The sequence below is a fragment of the Bubalus kerabau genome, chromosome 13 (genome assembly GCF_029407905.1).
Source record: "Bubalus kerabau isolate K-KA32 ecotype Philippines breed swamp buffalo chromosome 13, PCC_UOA_SB_1v2, whole genome shotgun sequence".
NCBI lineage: Eukaryota > Metazoa > Chordata > Mammalia > Artiodactyla > Bovidae > Bubalus > Bubalus kerabau.
In genome coordinates this window covers 12,133,305-12,151,949 of record NC_073636.1, presented here as the reverse complement: position 1 = coordinate 12,151,949, position 18,645 = coordinate 12,133,305, and the positions used below count along the sequence as shown (strand labels likewise).

At 46.0% G+C, this 18,645-nt stretch overlaps 1 protein-coding gene across 1 annotated transcript in view; it reads right to left on the bottom strand.

Moving 5' to 3' along the window:
- PFKFB3 (6-phosphofructo-2-kinase/fructose-2,6-biphosphatase 3) overlaps positions 1-18,645 on the bottom strand; it is a 201,302-nt gene that overhangs the window by 51,982 nt on the left and 130,675 nt on the right. The window lies entirely within an intron of this gene.

The following is an 18,645-nucleotide window of genomic DNA, read 5'->3' as shown; positions in this document are numbered from 1 at the left end:
TGTGTGTCGTGGGTGGTACCCGACAGCATCCTTCTCTGTAAAGAAGGGAGTGAGAACAGATTCCCACAGCGCTGGCATCCCATGATTCTATTTTACCATGACCGAGCCAAAGAAAGCACTTCGTTTCAAAGTCCGTTACTCCAATTTTAAAAAATCAAGAACTCCTCGGGTTTAAAATTGAGAGGCATAGAGCTTACCACTGTTCTTCTTTCAGACAGAGTAAAACACATTCTAACCAGGGTCCATATAGTTTGGCAATCACAATGCAGAATTTCCTTTGATTCTAATGACTCTCATGGCTGTATGACTCGAGTCTGGTTACCTGGACTGGCTTCTCCCACAGAAACATAGGGAGCTGCCTACCTTCTAGCTGACAGGTTGTCTGTCTATAAAACAGACTGAACGGTGGTGTTGAAACCCTCCAGGGGGACTCTGGTGCTTTAAGCAGGCTACCCCTCAAATGTGCATCCATGAAGGCTTCATCTTAAAATAACTGGGATTCTGCTAGTTCTGGATACCAGTTCACTATGAGAAAAATACCACAACCAAAATGAAAGAACTGAAGATCAAAGAAAACAGGAAGGAGACGCTTGGGCTGCCTGGACCAAGCTTGTGAGCCATGTGGGAGGGACAGGGCAGGATGTGATACACAGTGCAGAGACCGTGGAGAGGGAGCCCACCCTGCTCTGAGATTCAGGAGTCATCAGAGAGGGTCAGAACGCTAAAATCCAGGAGGTGCAAGTCCATCCCATCCAGGAAATGTCAACTCAGAGGGTTGGCCACTAAAATGTCATTTGCTTCCATGTAAGGTATGTCCCGTTTTGCAAGTACTAAATATAGTACCAGCTATAAATGGCATAGCCAAACTGGAAGGAAGGAGACCCTCTCCCCGGGTAAAACTTAAGATTTCCTTACAGGTGAACAAGGAAAACTTTTGCATTATTCTCAATAGATCTCCAGATCAAATGAACACTCAACAGTCTCTGTAGCTATCATAAGAGTTAAGAATTTCTGTTATAGGGGACTTCCTTGGTGGTCCAGTGGCTAAGACTCTCCACTCCCAATGCAGGGGGCCTGGATTCAATCCCTGGTCAGGGAACTAGATCCTCCATGCTGCAACTAAAGATTCCTCATGTTGCAGCTAAGACCCTGCACAGCCAAATAGAAATTAAAAGAATTTGTTATAAATTAATATGAGACACGGGTCTTATTAAAAAATGCTCGATTCTTAGTGATGTTGCTGCAGGAGTACCTATGCACTGTTCTGAGTTAAAACAATATTTTTTTCAAGGTGCTCTCTATTTGCAGAGCTGAAACACTGGCAGCGAACCATCTAAATGCTTAATGAATGACAACACATGGCGAGCATGACCCGGAGCAGAGCCTGAGGCCACAGGAGAAGGAAGGACTGACAGGGCAGTAGGTGGGGCTGTTGGAGGCAGTCTGGCTTGTAGGGGTGGGGGGCGCTGACCCTGCAAGGGGGCAGGAGGCCCTGGGAGCGGGCCTTGAGGGCCACAGGAAAAATCCTCGTAACTGTCCACAGCGGTGCCTGGGGGCTCCGTCCCCTAGTGGCAGTCCAGTCCCCCCTACAGTCACCCTGCAGAATGAATGGGTTTTGTTTGGCTTCTCTGAGATGCATCTGAATACAAGCGCTTTTGCCTGGAGTGAGTCAGAAGCAGGAAAATCTCCAGCCTCACCCCAGCTGGTACTTTTCCATCCCTTCCCCTGGATTACATAACATGCCACATTTTTAGAAACTTAGTTCTAGCTGCAGAGATGTCTGTGCAAAAATTCCAGCTCCCCAGTCCTCAGACTCTCAAAGGTTTAAGAAAGGAGATGCTGGTGTTTATTGAGCTCCAAGGGGGAGGAGGTAGAGAATAACATATCTTCTTATAGGGTCTAACATGGTCACCTGGAAATAGCTGCTTCCTACCTTTTGTGTTTAGATAGGGACACGGTCAGAGAACCTACATATGGCTGGGCTTTATCTTCTTTCCAGCGTAGCACTTGGGAAAGTGCCCAGCTTGGATGTAGTGTTATATATGGAGGTATGACATTAGCTGCAATTCATACTAGCATGTAGGTGATTGACTGCAATTCATACTAGTGTGTGGATGATTGATTGTAATTCACACTAGCATGTAAATGGTTGGCTGAAATTCATACTAGCATGTAGATGATTGATTGCAATTCATACTAACAAGTAGATAAGTGATAGTAATTCATACTAGCCTATAAAATGGTGAATAGAGAAAGGAAATTTCTTGGGAACATCTGGAGAAGACTGGGCTCCTGAAATAAGGAGAGACTGAAGCCAGAGGAGAAAAACATGTTGGCAGAGATGGAAGGAAAGGGGCTCAAGGTAAAAGGAAAATGAGGCAGACACAGCCTCAATGACCATCAGGTTCATTTTGCCTGATGACAAGTTACAAGGACCTAATTCTAGGTGTCTCTTTTCTCACCTCACCTGCTAGAATGTCAGCCTCATCCTTTTGGAGCCATTTGTCCAAAGCAGCCCCTTGTCCCTGGTGACAAATTCTGACCAAGTCCTCTCCAATCTAAGTGCCTGGGAAGGAAAAAACAACAGCCCGAGGACACCTTGCCCTCAATGGAGCTTCAGGCAAAGGCACGTGCATGGAGAGAAGTGTCTCCTTGTTTAATATCTGCTCGGCCGCCAAGGATCATGAAACCATAGTCCCAGCTCCAAGCCCTGAGCCAGAGCCAAACAGGAATGGACAGAAATGAAGGCGCGGGCAGGACACCGCGGGCTGCAGCTGTGCGGACCTCCCTGTGGGCCAGGCCACTGCCCTTCCTCCTCATGCCCGCAAGTGCTGGCATCTGGCATGTGTGCCATTCCCTGGGAGCTTCCCATGAAAAAGGTGCACCGCAGGCTAACAGTGTCACATCAACTTCTGGGAGAGCGAAAGCTTAGTTGTGGCCTAATGTGTTTTTAGGCAACTCATTTCTGCAGCAGCGGCCACTGCCTTCTGGTCCCCTCGTCTTGCACAACCTTCCAAAGTGCCAATAGGACCCCCTACACCCTCGGGTGTCAGGTGAAACTGTTTCAGATGGATGTGCAGCTTAGACCCTGAGAAGCAAACTGGGCGGGGGGGCGGGCGGTCCTGATATACTGATGGAAGTCTGCAGACCCCTCCCCTTGCTTCCAGAACAAAGACTGGCACATGTAGCATAGCTGTCCTGCTCCCCACGGGCCAAGTGGCTTTCCTTCGGGTGTCCTCTCTGCATGACAAATGCTACAGAGCAATTGCAGCAATTGATCTCCCGCTCCAAAGATTCAGCCATCCAGCCAGTCCACGGAGAGATATGGTGACCCCCAGTTTTTCACCTAATAAATATCTAGTAGCAGATATACATTGAGTGCCGGCTGGACGCCGAACATGGGACCAGACACAAGTCACCAAAGAGAAAAAGATGTGCTCCCCGCCTCCGTGTCCTAAAGACTCTGACAGTCTAGGTAACAATGGTTACATCTCTTCCCAACTCTGTGTTCAGAAGATGTCACGGGGGCAGCTTGAAATCAGTCATGTGGGAGAATTTACTACAGAAATGGGCAACCACTTCAGGCCCGGGTTTTGTTATTGCTGCTTTGGTTTCTGCGGTGTGCTTTTGGACGTGAGTATGTTTGAGGTGGTTTGCCAGCACATCACTATATAACGATGGTGCGACTGAAGGGCTAGAGCAGAAAGCACATTCTTCTGCCTTAAGGGATGGAAAGCACATTCTTCTGCCTTAAGGGATGGGGTAAGGCTTTTACACAGGACAGGGCATACTAGGTGTGCATTTCAAGCTGAGTAAGATTTCACCAGGCAGCGAAAGAGGAGCAAAGAATTCCAGAAAGAATAACATAAGTCGAGGCACAGATGTTTCTAATTCAGAAAGCTCTAGAGATTCAGAGAAGGAAACCAATACAGTTTGATGCGCTGCCCAGGGAAGGCAATTGAGCTTTAAAGAATTGATAGGATGGGTCTTTGGCAGATGTGGTGTGGGGATTGGTAGGGAGGAAGGACATGAGGGTGGAGCAGATGTTGCAAGTGAGGTGAGAAAAGAAAAGGGAGATCTGGAATTAGGTCCTTGCAGTCAGGAAAAATTAGGTCCTTGTCATCAGGAAAAATGAAATTGACAGTCACTGAGGCTGTATCTGCCTTCATTTTCCTTTTTACCTTGAGCCCATTTCATTCCATCTCTGTCAACACAACTCTGCCTCCCATCCCTCTATTTCAGGAGCCCAGCTCTCTAGATGTTCCCATGAAACTCCTTTTCTGTATCAACCATCTACATGCTAGTATGAATTGCAATCAGTCATCTACATGCTTGGATAAATGGCAGCTACCATTCTGCCTCTATGTGTGACACTACATTTAAAATCTCCAAGATGGGCACTTTCTTAGGTGCTTCCCTGGAAGCAACAAGATAAAACCCAGTCTGATCAGCATGGAGCTGGGTAGCTCAGCTTAGGAAAAAAAGACTGATGCCTCTCTCTTCTATCCTTCCGATCTTTGGAGTCCCCATGGCAGGTGTTACACATAAAGAAGACACTGAGTGACGCTGTGTAGAAAAACCATAGCTCCCATGTGTCTGCATATCATAAAGACAGAGCAAGGACCTGTCTCCAGTTCAGACTCTGATGTTATCAGTATCGTCCCCAGGTGAGAAACTCCTTCCTTAAAAAGCACTACTTATTCCCTTCCTTTTCCCCAATAACACAAATAGTGAGCAGAGAAATTCTGTGTTTATGGTTTAAAAATTAGCACAGAAGACCGTCACATTAAAATGGCCCAAACCCAGAACACTGGCAACATCAAATGCTGGTGAGGATGTGGAGAGACAGGAATTCTCATTTGTGGCTGGTGGGGATGCAAAATGATACAGCCACTTTGGAAGACAGTTTGGCAGTTTCTTACAAAACTAAACATACCCCTACCACACAATCCAGTAATTACATTCCTTGGTATTTACTCAAATAAGCTGAAAACTTCTGTCTACACAGAAACCAGCACACAGATGTTTATAGCAGCTTTATCCATAACTGCCAAAACTTGGAAGCCACCAGGATAAATAAACTGTGGTGCATCCAGACAATGGAGCATTATTCAGCATTAGAAAGAAACGAGCCATCAGCCAAGAGAAGACATGGAGGAAACTTAAGAAGCCAATCTGTAAAGGATGCACACTATATGATTACAACCATGTGGCATTATGGAAAAGGCAAAGCTATACAGACAGGCAAAGGATCAGTGGTTGCCAGGAGCTGGTGGGGAGAGAGATGAATTGGTGGAGCAGAGAGGACTTTTAGGGCAGTAATACAATGTTACAATGACAGATGCATATCATGATAACTTTGTCCAAACCCACAGAGTGTGCAACATCAAGAGTGAGTCCTAATGTCCAGTGCAGACGTCGGGGGATGATGACCTAGGTCCCTCAGTTGTAACAGGTGAGGCTGTGCCTGAGTGGGGGCGGGGGCGTATGGGAAATCTCTGTACTTTGCCCTCAATTTTGAAACCAAAACTCCTCTAAAACATAAAATGCATTTTTCGAAAAAGATTTTAAAACTTAACGGAAACAGCCTGAGCTTTTAAGGGGGTCTCTGCTCCCCCCAAGAGTACGTCAAGGCTGTATATTGTCACCCTGCTTATTTAACTTATATGCAGAGTACATCATGAGAAACGCTGGCCTGGAAGAAACACAAGCCGGCATCAAGATTGCCGGGAGAAATATCAATAACCTCAGATATGCAGATGACACCACCCTTATGGCAGAAAGTGAAGAGGAACTCAAAAGCCTCTTGATGAAAGTGAAAGTGGAGAGTGAAAAAGTTGGCTTAAAGCTCAACATTCAGAAAATGAAGATCATGGCATCCAGTCCCATCACTTCATGGGAAATAGATGGGTAAACAGTAGAAACAGTGTCAGACTTTATTTTGGGGGGCTCCAAAATCACTGCAGATGGTGACTGCAGCCATGAAATTAAAAGACGCTTACTCCTTGGAAGGAAAAGTTATGACCAACCTAGATAGCATATAGAAAAGCAGAGACATTACTTTGCCAACAAAGGTCTGTCTACTCAAGGCTATGGTTTTTCCTGTGGTCATGTATGGATGTGAGAGTTGGACTGTGAAGAAGGCTGAGCTCCGAAGAATTGATGCTTTTGAACTGTGGTGTTGGAGAAGACTCTTGAGAGTCCCTTGGACTGCAAGGAGATCCAACCAGTCCATTCTGAAGGAGATCAGCCCTGGGATTTCTTTGGAAGGAATGATGCTAAAGCTGAAACTCCAGTACTTTGGCCACCTCATGCGAAGAGTTGACTCATTGGAAAAGACTCTGATGCTGAGTGGGATTGGGGGCAGGTGGAGAAGGGGACGACAGAGGATGAGATGGCTGGATGGCATCACTGACTCGATGGACGTGAGTCTGAGTGAACTCCGGGAGTTGGTGATGGACAGGGAGGCCTGGCGTGCTGCGATTCATGGGGTCGCAAAGAGTCGGACACAACTAAGCGACTGAACTGAACTGAACTAAACTGCTCCCCCCACTACCCTCAGCCCCTGAGGAAGGTTTGCCCCTACCATATTCCTGGGAGCCACCAGATGGCGCTGCTGCTGCCGTCGGCGCTCCCATGACTCGAGGCCAAATTGGTGAGGAGCCTGGTTCCAGCAGCAAACGCCTGGCAAGGATTCGTGTCAACATGGGGACTAACAGATTCCTCAGGAGGGCTGAGATGAAGCTGGGAGAGTGAGGAGTAAGTAGAGAAAGAAGAAAAGAGAAGTTCGACGGGGAAAGGAAAGTGATGATCAACTAAATGTTGGCTCAGAAGGCATTACGGTGTGATATCACTAAGACTTCCCCATGGACAGTTTCATTTAAAAGGGCAGAAAAGAAGAGCAAATTAGGGGGATGCGGTTCCATCTAGTTTGTGCGTGGCTTAGGAAAATGGTCTAAGAACTTGCCCTGCACTGTAAGGAGAGGGCAAGCACAGGAGGTTCAGCTCCAGGGCAGACAGTGCACATTCCCCGGGTACCACTTCCCGCTTGCAGTCTCCCGCCTTGCTCCTCAGAGCCCCAGCGTCTAGCTCCCGCCTCTGCCATACACTGCCTGGGCCTTGGCAAGCCTCCTGGTGATGCATTTATAAAATGGGGATAATATTACAACCGCCTTCTCATAGCCATTCTGAGATCATTTGTGTGAAAAGTATCCTGTAACGGGAAACCTTTGCAATCAATTATTTTTACCATCATCACACTCTGCAGCAGCACATTCTGCACAGCCCCCATTTCCAACAGCTGTTCCCACACCCACAGTCACCATAACTGTGCTTCCAGGGGGGATATTTTTTAAAAATTTATTGATGTATAAACATCTACTTCTGCTTTATTGACTATGCCAAAGTCTTTGACTGTGTGGATCACAATAAACTGTGGAAAATTCTCTAAGAGATGAGAATACTAGACCACCTGGCCTGCCTCCTGAGAAATCTGTACGCAGGTCAAGAAGCAACAGTTAGAACTGGACATGGAACAACAGACTGGTTTAAAATCAGGAAAGGAGTACATTAAGGCTGTATATTGTCACCCTGCTTATTTAACTTATAGAGTACATCATGAGAAATGCTGGGCTGGAAGAAGCACAAGCTGGAATCAAGATTGCCAGGAGAAATATCAATAACCTCAGATATGCAGATAACACCACCCTTATGGCAGAAAGCGAAAAAGAACTAAAGAGCCTCTTGATGAAAGAGGAGAGTGAAAAAGCTGGCTTCAAACTCAACATTCAGAAAATGAAGATCATGGCATCTGGTCCCATCACTTCATGGCAAATAGATGGGGAAACAGCGGAAACAGTGACAGACTTTATTTTTTTGGGCTCCAAAATCACTGCAGATGGTGACTGCAGCCATTAAATTAAAAAACGCTTTTTCCTTGGAAGAAAATTTATGACCAACCTAGACAGCATATTAAAAAGCAGAGACATTACTTTGGTGATATAGGTCCAGCTAGTCAAAGCTATGGTTTTTCCAGTAGTCATGTATGGATGTGAGAGTTGGACTATAGGGAAAGCTGAGCACCGAAGAATTGATGCTTTTGAACTGTGGTGTTGGAGAAGACTCTTGAGAGTCCCTTGGACTGCAAGGAGATCCAACCAGTCCATCCTAAAGGAAATCAGTCCTGAATATTCATTGGAAGGACTGGTGCTGAAGCTGAAACTCCAATACTTTGGCCACCAGATGTGAAGAACAGTCTCGTTGGAAAAGACCCTGATGCTGGGAAAGATTGAAGGCAGGAGGAGAAGGGGACAACAGAGGACAAGAGTTTGAGTAAACTCAGGGAGTTGGTGATGGACAGGGAGGCCTGGCGTGCTGCAGTCCATGGGGTCTCAAAGAGTCAGACACAACTGAGCGACTGAACTGAACTGATTGACGTATAGTGGATTGACAATGTTGTGTTAGTTTTTTGGCATTTGGCTTGGCATGCATGCTTATTCATGTCTGACTCTTGTGACCACACGGGCTGTAGCCCACCAGGCTCCTCTGCCCGTGGGATTCTCCAGGCAAGCATACTGGAGTGGGTTGCCATTTCCTTGTCCAGGGCATCTTCCCAACCCAGGGATCAAACCTGCATCTTCTACATTGCTGGTGGATTCTTCACTACTTGAGCCATCAGGGAGTTTCTGCTGTACAGCAAAGTGGCTCAGTTATATGTATATATATTTTCCATATTCTTTTCCATTACGGTTTATCAAAGGATATTGAATATAGTTCCTTGTGCTATACAATAGGACCTTGTTTTGCATCCATCTTATATCTAATATGTGATATATAATATATAATAATTTGCATCTGCTAACCCCAAATGGAGGGGAGTTTGGGGTCTAGTGGGATTTTAAAACCCTCATTGTTGCCTTGTGTGAATCACTGCAATAACCCCCAGGTCAGTCTCCCACCTGGCATCTCTCAAAAGCCACCCTACCAAAGGTCGCCAGGTCTCAAGTCACGCTATCCCATGCTCTAACACCTCCAATAGTTCTGCCATCATCTTCCACATGGAAGAAGGGCTCCTTACCTCGGCACGTAGGGCCCTGCAGTTCATCACAGCATCCTCCCCTTCCACACATCTCCTTCTAGTCCCAGCGTGTGCCCGGTATCCCTGGACCATTCACTGTGTTCTTAGTCTGGTCTTCCACCTCTTGCTCAGGCTGCCATGTAACTCCTTTTCCCGCCTACCAGCCTCTCCTGGCAAAATCTTAATGCATCCCCTAACTCTTCTAAAAGGACCCTTTTGATTTATTTCTTATCTTTTGGCCACATTGCACGGCATGTGGAATCTTAGTTCCCTCACCAGGGATCAAACTCTCAACCCCAGCACTGGAAGCGCAGAGTTTTAACCACTGGACCACCAGGGAAGTCCCTAAAAGGACCCTTTCTTATAGAGTACTTTCATGATCCTTGTTCCCTGATTCTACCTATCACTGAATTCCTCCCAAATCATACAGGTTTCATTTCTATCTCTGAATTACTGAGTAAGCCTTGCAATACTAAACCCTGAATGAACTGATTTAGGGTTTTCATTTCATTCATCTTCTGACCAAAGCATAAAACTCTGCAGAATGAGTGCCTGCTGGGTTTTCCCAATATGCCCCCCATCTCCAGTACAGCTCTTTGCCCTTAATGAGAGATCAATACATTTTTGCCGAATTGACTTGAAGGAGTAGAAGAGGACCAGGGTCTGAAGGGACTTCAGTGAGGTTGGTGAAGATGGTAGGGCTAATTGTTAAGAATTTTAATTGAATGTGCAATGAGTATAAACCATTTTTTAAAATATGCTTAGAATCTGTGCAAGTTTTTTTCCACCTGACAGTTACATGTTCTTCCTGTAAATTGCCAGTGATGACTGAAGTTTCTATGTCGCAGTGTCTCATAAGTATAATCTGTAGAAATCAAGGTGGCTACATTTCTGAGCCCCTGTTTCTAACAGCTCTTTTCTGCTTCCCTCCAGATGTTTTCAGGGTTTGATGAGAACATTTTTCTACAGCAGTGGTTATCCAAGAGCAAGTCTCGGACCCACAGCATGAGAGTCACCTGGAAACATATTAGAAATGCAAATCATCAGGCCCCCCACACCCACAGACCTACTTGATCAGAAACCCATGGTGGGGGTGGCAGGCAGGGAAGAGAGCAATCTGTGTTTTAACAGCTTTTCAGGGGCCTCTCGGAGAAGGCAATGGCACCCCACTCCAGTATTCTTGCCTGGAAAATCCCATTGGATGGAGGAGCCTGGTGGGCTGCAGTCTATGGGGTCGCTAAGAGTTGGACACGACTGAAGTGACTTAGCAGCAGCAGCAGCAGCAGGGGCCCCTGATGAAAATTAAACCTAAGGACACCAATTCTTGACACTTCCAGATCAGAAGTGTGGTCCATGGACCTGCAGCATCCACACTGCCTGGAAGCTTGAGAGAAACACAAAATCTCAAGCCTCACCTCCAGCCCAGCTGAATCAGCATCTGTATTTTAACAAGACCACTGATGAGTACTTGGCAGGCTCAGAATTGAGAAGTGCCTTGCCTGGAGAATCCCAGGAACGGGGGAGCCTGGTGGGCTGCCGTCTATGGGGTCGCATAGAGTCTGACACAACTGAGGCGACTTAGCAGCAGCAGCAGCAGCTTCTAGAGCACTTTGGGAAAAAAATGCCTTCCATTAGGAAACTGTTGTCAAGGGCTGTGGATGATCAAAATAGTCCCACATTTCTACCACTTCTTCCACCAAGGGATGGTGTCTATGTCCCATTCTCTTGAATACATTGGCCAGTGACACAGTTCCATTAATAGATACGGCTGTGTTGATGTTGCCTATGCTCCCAGGCTGGGCTTTGAGAGACCTGAGGTTTCTGTCGTCATCCCTGAGAACAGCATCTTGTGGGACTCAGTCAACACACTGTCAGAAGCCCCCGAAGATGCCAGGAGGGGGAGGGGAGCTAAGACTGTCTGGTTCCCGCTCCCGCTGGCTCTCTCTGACAGCCCATCGGCAGCCATGGGAATAAGCCATGGAGCATATCCCAACCCTGGTGGACCCACAGGAGCAGAAGACACCCCACTGAACCCAGTCACCCCCACAGACTTGCGGCAGCTAAGAAAGGTTGTTGTTCTAAGCCATGACATTTCAGGAAGCTTTGTTATACAGCAGTATAAATCTGAAACAGGATGCCGGTGAGTGAACTAACCACATGTCTTCTGAAGTCATCTCTGTCTAAAGTCATTTGCTGAATTATAAAACTATGAGCAATGTTCACAGCAGCACTATTCACAATAGCCAAGATCTGGAAGCAACCAGAATGTCCAACGATAGAGGAATAGATAAAGAAGAATGTATAACCAAGGGAATATTATTGAACCATAAAAATGAATGAAATAATGTCATTTGCAGCAACATCGTGGACCTAGGGGGCCTCCCAGATGGTATAACTGGTAAAAAATTTGCCTGCCAATTCAGGAGATGTGGGTTCAATCCCTGGGATGGGAAGATCCCCTGGAATAGGAAATAGCAACTCACTTCAGTACTCTTGCCTGGAAAATTACACGGAAAGAGGAGCCTGGCAGGCTACAGTTCATGGTGTCACAAAGAGTGAGACATGACTAAACACACACATATGTACACACAGACCTAGAGATCACCACACTTAGTGAAGTGAGTCAGGGGAAGGCAAGTACCATATGCTGGCACTTAAATAGGTGGGATCTATAAGGGTCTTGTTAGCAGATATAAGTTATTACATTGGAATGGGTCAACAGCAAGGTCCTACTGAATATAATAGCACAGATAACATATTCAAGACCCTATGCTCAACCATAATGGAAAAGAATATTTTTAAAAAGGATGTATATAAATATATGTATAATTGAATCACTTTGCTGTATAGCAGAAATGAACACAAACTGTAAATCGAGTGTACATCAATAAAAAAGTAAAAATTTTTAAACAAATAAAATTATAAGTATTATGACTTCTATGAATTTTCCCTGAAACTCTCAAAAGTAGATATATATAGCTATCTGCAAGATGAATAGCCTGTGAATGGAAGACTGCTCAGAAAAACTGAATCTATCATACAGCACAGGATAAAATCCAAATCATTCAATGAGGGCCACTCATGGACCAGGAAGGGTAAGCCAGAAGAGAGTTCTCTTCCTTTGGCCAGAAGCACCTACAACATAGCCAACAATTTCCTCTAAAACAGAAATCATTCACTTGATTTTTAAATTTTGGTGCTTCTAGCCAGGAAAAATTCATATTCTTGAAAAATAAATTCAGGAAGGACACTGTGTCATAACTCTGTGTCGATAATCAAATTCAGGTCGATCGATCTGTATGGAGCTCCAGCTGCATGCAGAGCTGAGCCCAGGTGTCTTCAGGACCACCTGCACCACCTGGGCACAGCAGCAGAACCGTGTGCCCATACTCCTTGGACCACTTGCCGAGGACTAGATGACTTCAGTTACACAGGGTTGGTTACGGGCATCAGTGTGAAAACGGTGACAGAAACACAGGGCCCCCAGCTCCCCGGTTCTGCACCCCCTCCTCTCCCTGAACCACTGCCTTCCCTTACAGGGCTCCCGGCCCAGAGCCTGCAAATATTAGGAACTCAATAGCTGAAGCATTTTAACAAATCACTTTTCTGGTCTCTCTGTTTCTTAATGCCCCCTTCTGCCATTGATAACTATTGGTCAAAAACTAGAATCTGGGACTTCCCTGGTGTCCAGTGGTTAAGAGTCTGCCTGCCGAGGCAGGGGACATGGGTTCGATCCCTGGTCTGGGACGATTCCACATGCTGCATAGCAACTGAGCCATGCACCACAGCTACTGAGCCCTCGTGTCCTAGATCCTGTGCTCTGCAACAAGGGAAGCCTCTGCAAGGAGAAGTCCATGCACCTCAGCGAAGAGTAGCCCCCAGTCATTGCAACTAGAGAAAGCCTGAGCATAGCAACGAGACCCAGCACGACCAAAATTAAATAATAATAAAATGTTTAAAATAAACAGAATCTGAAACATATCACTTATGTTTTAACATGAATTTAAATCAATGTATCACTTCTCCTGGGGTCTTTGCATTTTGCCCCATTTATGAAAAGAAAGGTGTTAATTTTAGGCAGGTAGGTAAGTAAGTAGTAAAGAATTCGTTGCCTTCCTTTTTTTACTTAAATTTTTCTCTTCAATGAAAAGGGTCTTTCTTAGTGGCATCACTTCAGAGGTTAGTGGGTCTACACCCCCTACTCTGTGCTAAACACGTGAAGGTATAGGATGTGGAAATGCGGATAGCACACGATCAACAAACCAAGGAGTACCCTGGCCATGTGTATGCCGCTTGGTACCATATGCAGAAGTCCCACAGTGGCAGGGGATCATCCCCACGGTATGCATGTGTGGCCAGGAGAGAAAGCGCAGGTGTAGAGTCGTGGGAAAAGCCAGGAAGTCTGGCGAGACGTCTATTCCGGCCACTTGCTGAACCCAATATAGCCAGAGGAAAGCCCCTCAAGGCCACCCATCCGGTTCTGTTCGGCTTCTGTGGTCAGCCACCGACAGCCAGCTGACTTGGAAGTGTGAAATAAATGATGCTTATTACAAAGCCTCCAAGGTTCTAGAGCTATTTGTTATATAGCAGAATCCCAGAAAAAGCCTAGCACAGTCAAGAAACTAAACATTTCTGCAACGAATTCAGAGTGTTAAGGATGCCAGGAACTAAAAAGGACTGAATGTGAAGCAGCTGAACTGAGGTCGATGAACCTAGAGCCTATTATACAGAATAAAGTCAGAAGGAGAAAAAAATATCATGTATTAACATATACATGTGGAATCTAGAAAAATGGTACCGATGAACCTATTTGCAGGGGAGTAATTTATCAAAAGATGCTTACTCCTTAGAGGGAAAGTTATGTCCAACCTAGATAGCATATTCAAAAGCAGAGACATTACTTTGCCAACAAAGGTCTATCTAGTCAAGGCTATGGTTTTTCCTGTGGTCATGTATAGATGTGAGAATTGGACTGTGAAGAAGGCTGAGCACCGAAGAATTGATGCTTTCGAACTGTGGTGTTGGAGAAGACTCTTGAGAGTCCCTTGGACTGCAAGGAGATCCAACCAGTCCATTCTGAAGGAGATCAGCCCTGGGATTTCTTTGGAAGGAATGATGCTAAAGCTGAAACTCCAGTACTTTGGCCACCTCATGCGAAGAGTTGACTCATTGGAAAAGACTCTGATGCTGGGAGGGATTGGGGGCAGGAGGAGAAGGGGACGACAGAGGATGAGATGGCTGGATGGCATCACTGACTCGATGGACGTGAGTCTGAGTGAACTCCGGGAGTTGGTGATGGACAGGGAGGCCTGGCGTGCTGCGATTCATGGGGTTGCAGAGTTGGACACGACTGAGCGACTGAACAGAACTGAATAGAGATGCAGACGCAAAGAACGGGCTTGTGGACACAGCAGGAGGGTGGGGTAAATTAAGAGAGGAACACTGACATATACAAGCTTACCAGGTGTAAGACAGAGAGCTAGCGGGAAGCTGCTGTACAGCACAGGCAGCTCAGCTCCTGCTCTGGGATGACCTAGAGGGGTGGGATGGTGGGGGAGGGGGTGTGGAGAGGATAAACAGGAGAAGGTGGCGGCAGAGGGTGAGATGGTTAGAGAGCACCACCAACTCAAGGGACATGAACTGGGGCAAACTCTGGGAAATAGTGGAGGACCGAGAAGCCTCATGTGCTGCAGTCGATGGGGTTACAAAGAGTCAGACACGACTTAGTGACTAAACAACAAATATATATACTTATGGCTGAGTCACCTTATTATACGGCAGAAACCAACACAACACTGTAAAGCAATTATCCTCCAATTTAAACAGATGAATTAAACAGAAAAGGATGTCAGGGCACACACCGACTCCAATGCAAAGGCAGGCTTCATCAGGGAAACATTTCCTGCAGGGCTGTCTGTGGGTCTCAGGATCACAGAATCCACTGAGGACAAAGAGCACGTCAGCAGGAAGCTCCTGGGGTGGCCTCTACATCTGAAGGTCGACCACAGTGCTTCACATCCCTGGCAAGACAGACTCTGTCCTGCTTGAAGCCCGTGAGAGTTCACAACCAGAGGCGCACAGTGGAGGGGGTGCTGACCAGCGTCAAACACCGTGGTTCTCAACTCCATTCAGGCCATTTCAATAAGCCACCACATCTTGTGAGGAAACACAAGCATGGGTATGTCCATGAGCACTAAATTGAGGGCTTTGTAGAGACTCAACAATGCAAATTGATTTTTTTTCTTTTACTTTGGAAAACAATTTGTCAATTTCTCTTTTTATCCCAATCATGATAAAATGCACATGACATAAAATTTAATGTCTGTTATGGACTGAATATTTGTACTACCACTTCCCCAAATTTATGTCACAGACCCAGCCCCTAGTGTGGCTGAATCTGGAGATGAGGCCTAAAGGAGTGGATTAAGGTTAAATGAGGTCATGAAGGTGGGACTCTGTCTGACAGAATTAGTGCCCTTAGAGGAGACACCAGAGAGCTCTGTCTCTCTGCACACACTCACAGAGGAAAGGCCACATGAGGACACAGCAAGCAGACTGTCCAACAACCAAGAAGAGGGCCTTCATCAGAAACCAAATTTGCCAGCACCTTGATCGTGGGCTACCAGACTCCAGAACTGCAAGGAAATACAGTGTCTGTCATGTAAACCCTGCTGACAGGAACTTGTTATGCAGCCCAGACAGACAAATACACCTTTTCAACTATGCTTACATGTATAGTTCAGTGACATTAAGTACTTCTGTGTTATTATGCAAAACTGATTTTCTAATGTTGTTCAATTAGGAATGAGACAACGGTAAAGAAATTTTTTTTTGCAGATGAAATCATAAAAGTCTAGAACTCTGCATTCAAATTACTTTTCAAATACCTTTAAACTCTCATTCGTTTGTAAGGACCCAAACTGGAAAACAAAACTTTGTGACTGTGTTTTGTAACAAAAACCAGTGGAAAACTTTGACTAGTGAAACCATCACACCCAAGAGTCAACAAATGAATGTTCTTGATATGGTTAAGCGAGAATGGTTCGGTAGGTGGATTTTATTTTTTAGAATTTCCTTCTTTGACTCTTTTGGTTGACCCGTGATTCCCGGTGTTGGTAAGTTAGATAAGGGAGTTTGTACAGATTCCATTCCATGTGGCTGCACCTTCAAGGATGAATTGGTTTCCACCAGGCAAAGAGGGAGAGGGTCAGAGCCCAGATGGATGAAGTCAGGAGCATAACTGTACCTGACATACCAGGGAACTGGGGAGGTGTCAAGTGTGACTGGGACACTGGACCACAAGGGCATCCCAGGAGGAAAAGTCAGAAAAGTGCATTGGTCCCAGATCACGTAAGGCTTTGAAAATCATGCTAAGATATTTGGACCTGACCCTGTGTGTGGGCCCTGAAGGTTTTCCTCGGGGTTGTGTCTGGGTACAACTTATGGTCCAATACAGCACAGAGACTGAAGGAAGGGGGGACTGGAATCAGGTGTTTCCTGCAAGAGTCCCTGTAAGAGATGACAAAGGTCTGAAATAAGCAGTAGCAGCAAAATGGAAATGTGGGCACAGACACATTTGTAGGGGCAGGTGTTTTTTCAAATAAAATTGACACTTTGTGGAGAGAAAGAATAAATTTTTCAAGACACTTTGTGGAGAGAAAGAAGTTTTTGAAGACTGATGAAAACGTTTCTAGCTTGTTTCAAATAATGGTTAAGGTTGGAAATTTCCTCCCGGCAGGAAATTGTCCTGGAGCTTTCTCCTAGGCAGATATCTTTTTGACATGGGTTAATTAATTTTAACTGATTGCTGCATACTCCTGTTGCCACTTGGAGCAGAAAGTGAGAGGGGGGATTAAAGGGGGAGAATTCAACACCCCTCTGGTTCACAGTGACCTAAACCATTGAACAGGATAACAGCCAAAAAATGGAACTCTCCTAGAATCAGCTGCAGAGCCAGATTAAGAGTGGAAAACCCTGGGTGTGTTGCCTATAGCAGGATTTATTGAGCACATAGAATATGTACCAAAAGAAAATGTCTTCCAGGGCTTCCCTGGTGGCTCAGTGGTAAAGAATCTACCTGCCAATGCAAGAGACCAGAGTTCGATCCCTTATCTGGGAAGACCCCACATGCTTGGAGCAACTAAGCCTGTGAACCACAACGATTGATCCCGTGCTCTAGAGCCTGGGAGCCGCAACTACTGAAGCCTGCATGCCCTAGAGCCGGGGCCGCAATAGGAGAAGCCATGGCAATGAGAAGCCCTCATACCACAACTAGAGAGTTGCCCCCCTTGCCACAAGTAGAGAAAAGCCCATGCAGCAGTGAACACCCAGCACAGCTAAAACTAAAACAAAGAAATCAAATTGTTTTCTAAAAAGATGTCTTCCAAAATCCTCTTCCAATAGAGTTGGACAAAAAAAAAAAATCTTCCCTTGTAACATAACAGAATTGTTAAGTTGAAATCAATTGAACAGCATTAGTCGTGTTCTCCAAGGTAAATCTCATCTCTTTCCATTTCTTTCTCATACAGGAGTCCTTTGAGACACTTTTAGGAGAGTCTGTGGCTCAGCTGGTAAAGAATTTGCCTGCCATGCGGGAGACTTGGGTTCGGTCCCTGGGTTGGGAAGATCCCCTGGAGAAGGGAAAGGCTACCCACTCCAGTATTGTGGCCTGGAAAATTCCATGGACTGTATAGTCCATGGGGTCACAAAAACTCAGACACGACTGAGCGGCTTTCACTAGGAAAGTCTGAGCCATAAGACCTCCTCTGGGACTCAGAGTACTGAGCCATAGTAACTGACCATGAGTATCAACAGCTGTGACAAACACTGAGGCTACATCTTTTGTGTGTATATTTTATCTCTGGGGCTTCCCAGGTAGCTCAAGTGGTAAAGAATCCGCCTCCCAGAGCAGGAGAGGCAGGAGATGTGGGTTCGATCCCTGGGTCAGGAAGATCCCCTGTAGTAGGAAAGGGCAACCCGCTCCTGAATCCTTGCAGGAAAAATTCCACGGACAGAGGAGCCTGGCAGCCTACAGTTCATGGGGCCGGGATGACTAGGACACAACTGAGAGGCTGAGCAAAAATCACTGAAAGCCATGGATACGTGAATTTGAGTTAACAATGTGACTGTGTTGATCTTGCCTGGGAGGTGCTTAGAATCTAATAAGAGAAATAGGCTGATACAGAAAGGACGATAACACAAAAAATCAGAAGCAGCATACAGAGGGAAGAGGGAAGGTGTTCCTGTAGCTCAGAGAAGCGACATTTTATCCTCTCAATGTTATGAAAATATTATCTACCCTCCTGGACCCCACAAGTCCTCCTCTTATCTCTAACTCATCTGGCTCCACTCTCGGGCCACTCCTCATGGTGTTTCCTAAAATGCGCACTGTGTTTCGTGTAAAGGTCTTCCAGTCTCTCTCATCCCACTGCCCAGTCTGAGACGAGTGGTGTCTGCAGCCCCAGGAGGGCTGTGTGCATGAGGGCTGGCTTATTCCATTCGGGGAGGTCAAACCTCACTCAAGTCACGCTCCAGGCTGGGCTTTACTGGACCCAGTCCATGCTCTCTCG